The 13,159-nt window shown below is 43.6% G+C and overlaps 1 protein-coding gene across 2 annotated transcripts in view; it reads left to right on the forward strand.

Annotated features, from left to right (window-relative positions):
- The first annotated feature begins 7,283 nt into the window (after positions 1-7,283).
- The window catches only part of Hmox2 (heme oxygenase 2), a 29,212-nt gene continuing 23,336 nt past the window's right edge, over positions 7,284-13,159 (forward strand). The window contains exon 1 of one of the 2 annotated variants that reach the window (XM_078024900.1): positions 7,284-7,435. The gene's annotated coding sequence lies outside the window, so the exon portion shown is untranslated. The remainder of the gene's footprint in view (positions 7,436-13,159) is intronic. The other variant, XM_078024901.1, reaches the window with a different exon arrangement.

The raw sequence follows: 13,159 nt of genomic DNA on the forward strand, positions 1-13,159 counted from the left end.
CATTCTAGTGTGTAAACCTTTTCTGCTTTTTTTTTTTTTTTAATGGGTACTGGGGATTGAACTCAGGGGCATTCGGCCACTAAGCCACATCCCCAGCCCTATTTTATATTTTATTTAGAGACATGATACGGTCTCACTTTTGCTGAGGCTGGCTTTGAACTCACCATCCTCCTGCCTCAGCCTCCTGACCCGCTGGGTTTACAGATGTGCACCATCGTGCCTGGTCCTTTCCTGCTTTTAGGATGCATTAAACAACTCAACATGAACAAGTAGAAAGATAACATTTTGAAGCCAAATTCAGTTGGCTCATACCTGTAATCCAAGCAACTCAGGAGACTGAGACAGGAGGATGGATAGTTTGAGGCCAGCCTCAGCAATTTAGTGAGGTTATTAAGCAACTTAGTGAGACCTTATATCCAAATAAAAAATAAAAAGGACTGGGGATGTAGTTCAATGGTAGAGGGCCCCTAAGTTCAATCCCCAATACAAAAAAAAAAAAAATAGAAACATAATTTAGGGGACTTTCCAACATTATCTATAGATCAGATAATGTAAACCATGTCAGCCTGTCACCAGATGAGGTCTGAAACTCTTCTCAGCCCTGGCAGAGGTTCTTGACTTACACCACAGAAATGAATTTCAGCGTGTGTCAAAAGAAGCACGTGTAGAGACGATTTATTTGGAAAAGCTAAAGGTACAGCAGGATACACACTCACAGGGAAGGGTAGGGCGGCACTTGAGGGGGAGATGCTTTTGGGGGCCTCAGGCTACTTTTAAAGGAACTCTGGTAAATGGTGAACCTGACACACGTAAGGGGTGGTATCAGGCTAATGAGCTCCATTTCTTTGACTGTGGAGCTCATGGGGTTCTGGGTCTCCAAATCCTCAGGTGCCTGTTACTTAGTGCAGCACTTGGACTGTACCCATACCACGGGGCTTTAACCATACTTCTTCCAGGGCTTGTTTTAATTAATCTAAAAATACATTCTGTAAACCAACAAAATTATATAGGAACCAATCAACTGGATTTATAGTACTCTAAGATTTATTGGGCTTTTTAAGAATTCAGGCCTGGAGGATGTAAAGAAAGAACCGAATGAAGAAAACAGGAGAGGAGGCTCCTTAGCTACAGGTTTATTTGGGACAAATCTGTGGGCGTGGGCAGGAGATGAGATCCATCTTCCACTTACAATCTGGAGTAGAGGAGAGGGAGAGATTGGGGGAATTTTTGCACTTAGGCCATTAAAAGGGGCATTATTAGGGAAGGGTCCTCCAGGGGTGACCTTCTGTGTCTTCAGGATTTCAGTCCCAGGTAACAGTTTCCTTTCTCTGTGCTGCTAGACCTCGGGGTTTCTTTGCATGGTGTTGGTGTTTAGGTTAGGCTGAGTCAGAGTGACTTTGTGGTGATTCTTGTTCTAAGACGGAGGATACATTTCAAAATGGCCTTGCTTGTGTCAAGTTCTTGCTAACAGCAGAGAACAGAACAGCCTTGGAGGTGAAGGTGAGGGTGTTTGTGGAGCTTTTAGACTTAAACTGCAGTCTCTCTTTACTTTCCTGCTTGTCTCCTTTGTACCTATCCTACCTCAAGCCTGAGGACCCTGAGAACAACCAGGCCACCACAAACTGTCTTGAAACGGTCAGACTGATGTCATCCCACACACCTTCCCATACCCACTGTTCAACCTCAGTGCTGCAAGAGCTGCAGCAAACTGTACACTGACCCAAAGAAGAGACTTGGAAGACTCAGTAGAGGGGCTCGGACATTTTATTGTTCACATGGTCCTGGGCAGTGGCAGGCCATGGAATAGCATGGAGAGCCACACTGTGCCTCCAGAAGAGGATGTGTGCATAGTGGGCAGATGGATTCCTTCAGATACTCTGAGTACATACCTTTATTTCAGAATAACCAAGGTTCTGGGTTTTTTTCTTTTTCTTTTCTTTTCTTTCCTTTTTTTTTTTTTTTTTTTGTGGGGGCGGTAACCAGAGATTGAACGAGACCACTGAGCCACATCCCCAGCCCTATTTTGTATTTTATTTAGAGACAGGGTCTCACTGAGTTGCTTAGCGCCTCGTTTTTCCTGAGGCTAGCTTTGAACTTGAGATCCTCCTGCCCCAGCCTTCTGCGCTAACCTGCTGGGATTACAGGTGTATGCCACCAAGCCCAGCATCCTTTCTGTTTTGATCCCTATCTCAAGATGGAAAATGAGCCAGGCGCAGTGGCTCATCCTGTAATCCCAGGGGCTCCAGAAGCTAAGGCAGGAGGATTGCAAGTTCAAAGTCAGCCTCTGCATTTAGTGAGGCCTTAAGCAACTTAGCAAGACACCCTTTCTAAATAAAGGGTTGGGGATGTGGCTCACTGGTTAAGTGCCCCTGAGTTCAATCTCCTGTACAAAAATAAAATATAAACTGGAGATGAGGCAGTGGCCAGTTTCCCTCCCCTTTCCCCAGCATAACACATTCTTTGAAGTCCTTTTTATCTCACCTTCAGGAATAGTAAGCCTTCTAGGCACTGACCAGTGTCAAACCCCAACACACACCCCTCGCCAACTCTCCTTCAAAGGAAGAGCTGAGGACCCCAACTTCTCTCAAGATGGCCAGCATTCTTCCTTGAATGTTTCTGCTTTCCTAAACAAATTTTTGTTTGTGTCTCAAACCAATGTGTCCTTAAATTCATTTCTTTAGTCAAGAACCCTAGTGGTCCTGAGTTGAGGTCCCCCTCTCTGGGAACTCCTCAGACCTCTTCTGGTGACAGTAGGACCTATTACCAAAAGCTCGGGCCTCATCCTAAATGCCAACTCGATAATGAGAACATGATTTTGAGAAAAAGGAAAAAGTTTTCTTGCTTTACTAGCAAAGGAGAAGCACAGGGGACTCTGGTCCCAGGGGCTGTGATTCTGCCCATCTGGGGGAGCAAAGGGCGTTTTTTTTTTTTTTTTTTTTTTTTTTTTTTTTTTTTAAGGTAGTTCAAAGGCTACATTCCATGAATTCTTTGACAGAGTTATAACTCACTTATTAACTGGGCACATAGTCAATTCTGAGATCTTCGGGTGCCATCCCCAAGTTTGGATTACTTCTTTCCTGTGGTGGGTGTGTGCTCTAGGACAGTTACATCTGCCTAGGATGGGAAAGAAAGGTGATCCTGTTTCCCCTGAGATTACAGAGCAGGAGAGATTAGGGAGGAGCAGGGAGAAGAGAAAGAAACTTGTCCTTGTAACAAAAATTACCAACACAGGGGCTGGGGATGCGGCTCAGTGGTGGGGCACTTACTTCATATACGTGAGGCACTGGGTTCGATCCTCAGCACCACATAAAAATAAATAAATAAAATAGAGAAATTGTGTCCATTTACAACTAAAAAAAAAGGTTAAAAAATTACCAACACAGTTTTGGCACCATTATGAGCACACGGGGACTCCTCAAAACGATCAGCAAGCTTTCCTTTCTCTTTATTCCGCAGCAGAGTCAATCAATCAGGCACTGAGGCATTTCTGGATAGAAAATGGCCCCGGTTACTGGGGAGGTATGGGTTTACCTGGGATACACACTGGGAGCTGATTTAACCATTGAAGACAGACGTTAACTGAACATATCAGTTTGGACATTCAGAGAACAGGTTGTGAGAATTTGACATTTGTTTTTACTGGGCAAGGATGAACGTCTAGTACTGTCACTGAAAAGAGATTTATTTGGGGAAGGATTGATGTTTTAGCTCCTTCCCAGAGATTGTCAGTTTTAGACTTGATGGACATCTCCTTCCCAGGGATTGTCCAGTCACTGGGAAAGGATCAATCTTGGGGCTGGGGATGTGGTTCGAGTGGTAGCGCGCTCCTCTGGCATGCGTGCGGCCCGGGTTCGATCCTCAGCACCACATACAAACAAAGATGTTGTGTCCGCCAATAACTAAAAAATAAATATTAAAAAAATTCTCTCCCTCTATCACTCTCTCTTTAAAAAAAAATAAGTATGCACCACTGTGCCCAGCTAATATTAATATTTTAAAAAAAAAAAGGATCAATGTTATCAGTGTGTTGTCTTTTCCACCCTCCCTCTTGTCAGGCCGTACTGTTTTGGGAGTTGTCATTTCCATATCCTTCAGTCCTTTTTAAAAATAAGTTGCATGGGACTGGGATGAAGCACTAGGTTGGATCCGCAGCACCACATAAAAATAAATAAATAAAGGTATTGTGTCCATCTACTACAACAACAAAAAATGACTATAAAAAGTTAAAAAAAAAAGTTGCAGTGGCAGAACAGCAAGTATAAAATAGACCACAGTTACAGACTGAATTATAATGATTTAGTTTACAGATTTTTGTTCCTTTGTTTTTTGTTTATGTGGTGCTGGGGATCGAACCCAGTGCTTCATGCATGCTAGGGAAGCAATCTACTGCTAAACCACAATCCCAGCCCTAGTTTAAAGATCTTTTTTTTTTTTTTTTTTTAAAGAGAGAGTGAGAGAGGAGAGAGAGACAGAGAGAATTTTTAATATTTATTTTTCAGTTCTCGGCGGACACAACATCTTTGTTGGTATGCATACCAGGCGAGCACGCTACGGCTTGAGCCACATCCCCAGCCCCTAGTTTAAAGATCTTAATTGGCTTTTTGGCTTTTCAGTTCTAGAATTTTGCACAACTTGATCTCATAAAATAGAATAAGTGTTCTGAAGAGCTCAGCAGTAAAGGACTAAAGAAAGCAGGGAGAAAAAAAAAAGACTGAGCAGTTCAAAGTCACTTTCCTTGTAAAGTGGTAACAGGAAGACAGAACAATAGAAAAATAACTGATTGGTTAACATTAGGTCACCTCAGGCTACATTTTGGGTAAGGATTAAGGCAGAGGGAATTTTCATTTTAGGTAAGGATCAGGGCAGAGGGAACTTCATTATCTTGTCCATTAAAACTGGTCTGTTAGGGAAATTCGGTTATCTCCCTAAATTAATGTTTTCGTTAATCACTGAATTGCAACTCCAATCTTTTATTAAATTTCATTTAGAGACAGGGTCTTACTGAGTTGCTTAAGGCTTCAGTAAATTGTTGAGGCTGGCTTTGAACTCACAATCCTCCTGCCTCAGCCTCCCAAACCGCTGGGATTACGGGCATGAGCCACTGCATCCCTATGCTGAATTTCTTGGAAGTTTACATAAACAGCTTTTTTTAAGTTTAGTAAAGTGAAACTGTAGCCAAAGGGGACATTTTGATTTTTAGCTTGGTCTGCTGGGGCCTAGTACAGGAGCTTAGTCCAAAACAATGGCCTCCTTTAATTTTTATTTAACAGGAGCATCATTTTATGTATGGCAGTGACCTTCTTGCTTGTGCCTCTTTGGTGTCACAAAGTGTGCCTCTGGAATAGCTACGCCCCTCAAAAAGTAATTCCATGGGACTGGGGATGTGGCTCAAGTGGTAGCGTGCTCGCCTGGCATGCGTGCGGCCCAGGTTCGATCCTCAGCACCACATACAAACAAAGATGTTGTGTCTGCCGAAAACTAAAAAATAAATATTAAAACTCTATCTCTCTCTCACTCTCTCTTAAAAAAAAAAAAGTAATTCCATTCCCCAAGTGGAATTATTGGATATTAAATTTTATTTATTTATTTTTTATTTTTTTAATTTTTTTTTGTGAGAGAGGAGAGAGAGAGAGAGAGAGAGAGAGAGAGAGAGAGAGAGAGAGAAGAATTTTTAATATTTATTTTTTAGTTCTCGATGAACACAACATCTTTGTTGGTATGTGGTGCTGAGGATCGAACCCGGGCCTCACGCATGCCAGGCGAGCGCGCTACCGCTTGAGCCACATCCCCAGCCCCTATTTTTAATTTTTTAATATTTATTTATTTTTTTAGTTCTCGGCAGACACAACATCTTTGTTGGTACGTGGTGTTGAGGATCGAACCCGGGCTGCACACATGCCAGGTGAGCGCGCTTCCGCTTGAGCCACATCCCCAACCCCTGGATATTAAATTTTAATAGATTTTTGTTAAATTGTTCCCCCTTCCTCAGTAAATTCCCATGAACACTGGGTATTTGCCACATTTTTGCCAATGCTGTCATGTGATTTGTAGTCAGTTCTGTACTGGAAACCAATGTGGCTGGAGCAGAGAAGGCAGGGAGGTAGAGTCCAGCTCCGGATGAGCCTTAAGAGATGGTGACAGCACATAGACTGACGGCTGGGGGTGGATTTGCAGAGTAAGGCAAGGATAGAGGCGGGTACTGGGGAGCCATTAAAGAGTTTTCAGGAGAGGATCCCATTTGGTTTTGCTGTTTAAAGAACAGAGAAAGGCCAACACAGGGAAACCAGATACAAGACTGGTAGCAGAAGTGGGCGGAATCCACATACATGTTTTGCTGTGGGTCTGCACAGGAATAGCTAACATATTGAACTAGCCAGTGACCCAGAAAGAGACGAGAAGGTTGACAACTCAGTTCTTACATCGCTGAATGGACTCCTTACTTCACTTGTAATGCCAGATTCATGGGACTCCAATAGACCTCCAAGAGCTGAGTCTGATGCAGTCACACAAGTCTTTATTTCAAGTTTGAGCCTGGACTCACAACCATTTCTGACACAGTGTTCCAGAGGAGTGAGTCCTGACCCTTACTTCAGTGAGAATTTATAGGTTTTTTTGGAAGATACTCTATGTGTCACAACATCATACAGCAAATCATTTCACACGGCAAGGAAATCAAACAACTCTTAACATTGATTAGCACATTCATTGATGGGAACAAGTTGGGTAAGGGTGATTGGTTAGTACAAACGGTGGATATCTTTGAACTGACTGGTTTAGGTGTTGCTAGAGTGTATATGCTAAACTTGCAGGGTGGCCTAATCAGGTCATCACCCAAACAACTGGGAGGAGGGCTTGGTATTTCAGGTCTTCCCTGTCTCACTCTGATTGGTTTTGTTATTGTCTGAATTAGGCCTCAAGCATTCTTTTGGTCTTTTCAGAAACTTGAATTTGCTGAGTCAAGGACATCTGGTACAGACAAATGACTCAGCAGGGTAGCTTACGTGCCTTGGAATGGGTTTCCAAGGACAAGGGTCACCACGCCCAACACACACTTTGGACAGGCCCTGCTCTGAGATACAGGCAGGTTTTTCAAAAATGGAGTCACATCAGTTTTTCACACCGAGCGGATATAAAAGGATTAGAAGACAACAGGAAAGACAAACACGTGGCCCAGTGCACCCGCCCTTGTTAACACATTCGCTCTGGTGGACCCTACCATTAGCTTAAGCCCAGCGGCCGTGAAAGCGCAGCCACGTGCCGCCTGCTCCGCGCAGGGGGCGTATCCCCCGCAGGACCCGCCCCCGCGCGACGTGCGCACGTCGCGCCGTCCTCGCGCCCGCCCGCTTGGCTGCGGCGGCGGCGGCGGCTTCGCCTGAGGGAGTAGCTGGCAGGCGAGCTGACGAGCGGACGCTCGGGACGAGTAGACCCGCGGCAGGTGAGTGGCCCGCGCCGTCCCCGTCTTTCTCCCACCCCTCGGGCCGCGCCGCCCCCTCGGCGAGACCGGAGTTCGCCCGGGCCGTCAGGAGTGCGGTCAGAGGCTCCGTCCCAGTGCCGGCCTGAGGCTACACCGCGCGGGGGACGGCGAGGAGCAGGGCGCAGGCGGCCGAGGCGGGCCGCGGGCAGTGGTAAGGGACGCCGAAACCGCGGACGATGAATCTGGACGACGTGTCGGCGGCGCCCAGCCCCTGTTGGTGTCACGGGCGTGCTTGGCGAGGTGACCTCGGGGTCGCGGCCGGCGGCCTCGTCGGAGGTCGACCGTGGCACTGGCGCTGTCCTGCCTTCTCGCGCCTTGCCTGGGCGGGAGGTGCCCAGTGGACCGCTGTCTGGGCTTCTCTGCGACCCGGGCAGCCTCGGTGCGGAGTGCAGGACTGGGAGGAGCAGCCGGTTGGTCTGGACGGGCAATTCACCTGTCACCTCCTAAGCACGGCACTCTGGGTGTCTTAATTGCCCAGTAAAAACTGCCAGCAGTGCCTTGCACCTTCTTTGCACAAGGCCTGTCTGTGTCATGCATTTAAATGAGTTCTGCTGGGCCGGTCGTTGTGGCCCTTGGCTCTTCATCCTTGCTGTGTTATCTGATGGCGCTGTAAACCACAACAGGCAGAGTGTGATGCAAAGAAACACTGGGTGATGCTCTCCAGGTGAGCAAGTTCCCTTGCTGTCAGCCCCTTCCAAAACCTTGTGAAATGATAGTTTTCATCTTGCAAAATGGGTTCAAGGAGAGATTCACAGTGAAGTAACTTGACCTGCATCCCACGCGAGGAAGACAACGACAGATGGTCTTGAACCTGGTAGTTGGCCTCCAGATATTGTGTACTCTACTAAGTGAAGTTCTCCAGACTAGGAATGGATTATTTTAAGCGGTCTTCCCTTAAACTGTCCTGTCAAGTAGAAGGAAATGAGCTTACTGGGTTTTTCCATTGTTGTTATTTTTTCCTTTTTGGTATTGGGGATTGAACAGAAGGGCGCTACATTCCCAGCCCTTTTATTTTTTGAAAGAGGCTCTCAATAAGTGCTTAGGTCTTCATTAAATTGCTGGGGCTAGCCTCAAACTTTTGATCCTCCTGTATTCGGTCTCCTGAGCTTACTGGCTTTGTGCTTTTGAGTTTCTGTATGGTGTTAGTTAACCAGTGTTTTAAAAAAAAAAAAATATATATATATATATATATGTATATATATATATATATTTTTTTTTTTTAATAAAGGGGATTGAACTTAGGGCTTTGTGCATGCTAAGCATGCACTCTACCACAAAGCTAAACCCTCAGCCTTAACCAGTGTGTGTGTTTTGTTTGTTTTTGCAGTACTGGGGATATAACCCAGGGGAGTTACATCTCCACCTCTTTTATTTTTGAGAGAAGGTTTCACTAAATTGCCTAGGCTGACCTCAAACTTGCCGTCTTTCCTCAGCCTCCAAGGTCAACTGGGATTACAAGTGTGTGCTACCACACCCAGCTGTCACCTGTGTGTGTGTGTGTGTGTGTGTGTGTGTGTGTGTGTGTAATGTTTTTTTACTTGTAGTTGGACACAATACCTTTATTTTATTTATTTGTTTTTATGTGGTGCTGAGGATTGAACCCAATGCCTCATACATGCTAGGCAGGCGCTCTACCACTGAACAACAACCCCAGCCCTAACCAGTGTGCTTTGATTACAGTTTTTCTTATTAAAATATTTACTTTCTTTGGGAAGGGGGAGAAGTCTACTAACTAGTTCTTTTTTTTTTTCCAAGAAACATCACAAGACATAATCTTCAATTACCAGAAATTCACAGTTCAATAGGGCATTTACACGTTTTTTTGGTGAAATTGGAAGTTTTCAAATACAGTTTCTAAGCCAAAACCCTGGTGAGGGTGTGGGAATTTGTAGGTTTTGGAAATTCATGTTCATTGTATGACCTAATCCAACTGGGGATGTGAAGAGGGAAATCCTGTGATTCCTTCATTGTCTGACCTGATTTCCTTTTTTTGAGGTGTATTGGCACCAGAGTCAGGATATGAGCTACTCTAGAAATGACAATGAGATGAGTTACAGAAAGCACAGTATTCATTACTTTAGCTCACTCAAGTCTATTGAAAATTGCAATATCGTACATCTGTGCTGGGTCTACATTGATTTTTAAATTTCTTGAGTTTTTTTGGTACGGAGGATTGGAACCAGGGGAACTTAACCACTGACCCATATCCCCAGTCCTTTTAAAATATTTTATTTAGAGATAGGGTCTTGGTGAATTGCTTAGTGCCTTGCTAAATTGCTGAGGCTGGCCTTGAACTGGTGATCCTGGTGTTCTTCCTGTTTTAGCCTCCAAAGCCTCTGAGATTACTGGTGTGTGCTGCCACGCCCCACCAATTACCTTCTTTTAAAAAAAATTTTAATTGTTGTTAGATTCTTATTTATTTGTTTATATGTGGTGCTGAGGATCAAACCCAGTGCCTCACACATGCCAGGCAAGTGCGCTACCACTGAGCCACAGCCACAGCCACAGCCACAGCCCCCAATTACCTGCTTTTTAATTATTATGTCTAGTTGACTTGTGTTTGTAAAAACAAGATGAAACCACTTTTTTTTTAAAGTACTGGGGATGAACCCAGGGGCACTGAGCCACATCACCATCCTTTTTTATTTTTTATTTTCAGACAGTGTCTTACTTAGTGCTTAGGACCTCTATAAATTGCTGAGGCTGGCCTTGAACTTGGAATCCTCCTGTTTCACCCTCCAGAGTCATTGAGATTACAGATGTGCGCCACCAGCCACCATGCCCTGCCAAGAGTAGGCACTGTTTCTGTATATGAATACATTTTGAACTTCTGGAAACAATGCCAATTCTTTGCAGCAACAAAGAGAGAGAGGGATTGTTAATTAGAACCCTTAATATAAAATTGCTTGTATAGCAGTATTATATACTGAAAGAAATTTCACTTGTTTGACTGCTCTACTCTGTTCCTCTTTAGCTTTATCTTTACAGTATTGCCTTCATTTATTTTTACACGTTATTGATTTAAAAAAATTTTTTTTAGTTGTAGATGGACACAGTATCTTTATTTATTTTTATGTGGTGCTGAGGATGGAACCCAGTGCCTCACATGTGCTAGGCAAGTGCTGTATCACTGAACTACAACCCCAGTCCCCAAATGTTGATTCCTGTACTATACATTTTACAGTCAATTAGTGAATGCAGCTGAGTTTCTCTGAAAATTTCTTTCTACATTTCTAATAAATTTCACATTGTACTGGAAAACAGTATTGGTTTTCCAACATTTCATCTATTTACAAATGATGTTGATAATGGTGATTATAATAATATTGGGAAATGAATCCAGAGGTGCTTTACCACTGAGCTGTATCTCCAGCTTTTTTCTAAATTTTTAAATTTTGAGGCAGGTCTTGCTAAGTTGCTGAGGCTGACCTCAAGTTTGTGATCCTCCTGCTTTAGTCTCCTGAGTTGCTGGGATTACAAGCATGTGCCACCATTCCTGTCTAGAATAGGGATTATTAATCTGAAATTTGGGGTCCACAGATGAACCTTGGGGTCCTACAGTTGCTCGTGAATGGGACAGCCAACACTTTTTTTTTTTTAATATTTTATTTCTTAGTTTTTCGGCAGACACAACATTTTTGTTTGTATGTGGTGCTGAGGATCGAACCCGGGCCGCGCGCATGCTAGATGGGTGTGCTACCGCTTGAGCCACATCCCCAGCCCCAAGCCAACACTTTTAAATGTGATTATCCTAGAATGAGGATCTCATGCCTTCATCTGATTCTCAAAGGATTATGCAACCAAAAATGTCTTAAGGATTATTCTGGCAAATACCTTTGGCCTCATCTTCAGGAGTGTGCAACTGTGTATCTTCAGATGAGCAGTTATTTAGGTGGAAGACTAGAGACAGACTCAAGGACATTCCTTTGTAAATAAACAGCCTTTTGCAGAACACCAGCTATTATGGGATGTACATGAGTACTTGTCCAAGGGACAGCATGTTCCTGCATATTCCTAGTGGTCTAATCTGGTTCCCAGGAAATGAGGCACAGTCTGAGGCTACGGCACCCTCCTTGGCTAGTGTGAGTGAGGCAGAGATGTTAAGGCTCATGGTCTACCCTCAGGGATCTTTTTTTTTTTTTTTTAATATTCATTTTTTAGTTTTTGGTGGACACAACATCTTTATTTTTATTTTTATGTGGTGCTGAGGGTCGAACCCAGTGCCCCGCACTTGCTAGGCAAGCACACTACTGCTTGAGCCACATCCCCAGCCCCTCAGGGATCTTATATAATCCATTGCAGCTGATTAGAATCAAAACTCAGGGTTAGAAGTAAGTACAAGTGAGTTGAAGACAGACCACCTGCTTTCTGGAAGGGCATGAAGATTTTAAGAAACTGTTGGATTATTGGAAATGAAGTGTGAAAGAGTAGGAAGTACCCTGAGCCCAGGCCTGGGAATAGTGGCTATTCAGCTTCCCACTGGTACTTTTTTTTTTTAGGACATTTTCGGCTAAGAGGCCCTGCCTAGAGGTACTGGTCACTTGGCATATGAAATGGCAAAGGGTAACTGTTAAATGAATGTCCAGTCTCCCCTAGACCATAAATAAGCAAAGGTAGGCCAAACTCAGTGGTCCTGAGAGGCCTGGAGGAGCTGAGCTGCTAAGCCTCCCTTTTCTAACAGTGAAAACTCCACTTTTTTTCCTCTCATTTTTAAAAATTGATACATTATTATAGTTGTACATATTAATGGGATTTGTTGTTACATATTTATACATGCACAGAATATAACAATATAATTTGGCCAATATCACTCATATTACTCCACAGGATTTTCCCCCTCCCTCTTTGCCTTTTACCACTTGGTCCCTTTCCTCTACTCATCTCCCTTTGAGTTTTAGGATATTCACCCGCTCCCCCACCTTTGTTTTTCTTTTTCCTCTCCAGCTTCCCATATAAGAAAAAACATACAACTCTTGACCCTCTGAGTTTGACTTATTAATATAATTTCATTTTTCTTCATGGCCGATTAAAACTCCAGTGTATGTATTTATATATATATGTCACATTCTCTTTATCCATTCGTCCATTGATGGACACTTAGTCTGGTTGTGAATTGACTGTTGTGAATTTTGCTGCTATAAACATGGGTATCATGTATTACTGTAGTATATGATGACTTTTATTCTGTATGGTAGGGGCTGGGATTGTGGCTCAGCGGTAGAGCACTCACCTAGCACGGGTGGGACCTGGGTTCGATCCTCAGCACCACATAAAAATATAGGCATTGTGTTGTGTTCATCTACACCTAAAAAACAAATATTAAAAAAAATTCTTTATGATAAAACTGAAGAATGGTGTATCTGGTATATCCATGCCTAGTCTTTTTTTTTTTTTTTTTTTTTTTGCAGTGCTGGGGACTGAACCCAGGACTTTGAGCATGTTAGGCAAGTGCCCTACCACTGAGCCATATCCCCAGCCCCACTCCATGCCTCGTCTTTTGAGGAGTGTCCGTATTGATTTCCATAGTGGTTATACTAATTTACAGTCCCACCAACAGTGTAAAAGTATTCCTTTTTCTCTACATCTTTTCTAGCATTTGCTATTATTTATATTCTTTTTTTTTATACCTTTATTTTTTGGTGGTGCTGAGGATGGAACCCAGGGCCTCACATGTGCTAGGCGAGT

Source organism: Ictidomys tridecemlineatus, chromosome 10 (genome assembly GCF_052094955.1).
Source record: "Ictidomys tridecemlineatus isolate mIctTri1 chromosome 10, mIctTri1.hap1, whole genome shotgun sequence".
Lineage (NCBI taxonomy): Eukaryota > Metazoa > Chordata > Mammalia > Rodentia > Sciuridae > Ictidomys > Ictidomys tridecemlineatus.